This window comes from Malurus melanocephalus, unplaced genomic scaffold (genome assembly GCF_030028575.1).
Source record: "Malurus melanocephalus ecotype Western Australia unplaced genomic scaffold, MMel_1.1 scaffold_938, whole genome shotgun sequence".
NCBI classification, from domain to species: Eukaryota; Metazoa; Chordata; class Aves; order Passeriformes; family Maluridae; genus Malurus; species Malurus melanocephalus.
The window spans coordinates 76,569-78,004 of NW_026624170.1; positions in this window are offsets into that span (position 1 = coordinate 76,569).

A 1,436-nucleotide genomic window follows, 5' to 3' on the forward strand; every position below is an offset into this window, starting at 1 on the left:
AGGCTAATGACTCGGAAGTTCGGAGCCGGCAGCAGAAAGTCAACACAAACGCCCTAATTGGGGATTAGAGTTGAGCTCGACGTGGGTCAGCAAAGCCTGGGGGAGCAGTGACACTCTCAACCTTCATCCTGGAAAGAAATCAACCCTTGGGGTCGTGAAGGGGCAGAGAAGCGCCCAGGAAATTCCTGCCCAATGTTCAATTTGGGCCGGAGTTTGGGTTTGGAGGGGTGAAAGAGGCAGAAACACAAAAAACACAGAAAATCCCGGCTTTCCTGCAGGTGCCACCCTGGGTTTGGGAGCTGCATCCCCATCCCTCGGAGCAGCTCAGGTTGGCACAGCCCACGAGGWAATGCTGAATCCCCCAGGAAATGCTGCTGTGCCAGGAAACCTGAAGGATGGACAGGCTTTTTTTTTGCTTTTTAAATCCTCCCAGCCATTTCCAGCGGCTGGCGAGCTCCTCCGGGCGTGCGGCCAGACCCCGCCAGCGTCCGGGAAGGACGCGGCTCCGGCACCACCGAGCAGCTCTTCACAACAGGAAACGCGAGGATTCGTCGCCTCGGGGGTCGGGAGTGTGGGGATGGGGGACAAATGACTCGTGTTGGGGTCAGGAGTGTGGAGATGTCACAAAAATCACCCGTGTTGGGGTCAGGAGTGTGGAGATGGGGCACAAATCACCCGTGTTGGGGTCAGGAGTGTGGGGATGGGGCACAAATCACCCTTTTTGGGGTCAGGAGTGTGGGGATGGGGCACAAATCACCCTTTTTGGGGTCAGGAGTGTGGGGATGGGGCACAAATCACCCCACAAATCACCCGTGTTGGGGTCAGAAGTGTGGGGATGGGGCACAAATGACCCGTGTTGGTGTCAGGACGGTTCCCCTGGTGTTGTCACCTGTCCTGTCACCCTCCTGCTGCTGCCGGTGCATCGTCTGGTCCCCTCTCAGCTGGACACAAAACCACGGAATGGTTGAGTTGGAAAGGAAATTCAAATTTATCTAATTCCCCCACCCCAGGCTGCTCCAAACCCCGTCCAACCCGGCCTTCCAGGGATGGAACARCCACATCTCCTCCGGGCAGCCCATGCCAGGGCCTCCTCACCTTCCCAGGGAAGGATTTCTTCCTGAAATCCGATCTAAATCAGATCGCTGTGCTCCGGAGTGAAATCCTCCCCGGGGCTGCGCCTTTCCCAGGCAGCTCCCGGAGCTCTCCCGAGAGGCTGAAATCGCCCCTCGCCCGTGCAGCTCCGTTCTCAGGAGCGGATTTGTGTTCGGAGCGGCAGGGAGCGCCGCGGCGGCCTCGGCTCGGGGACAGCCGTGTCCCCATGGGCGGTGACACGGASAGTGTCACCCTCGGGCCGCCAGGTGAGCGACAGGAGGTGGCGGAGGGGCGGGACACGGCTGACACGGCTCCGGATTCTGTGCTGGGGACAGGGAGAGGGA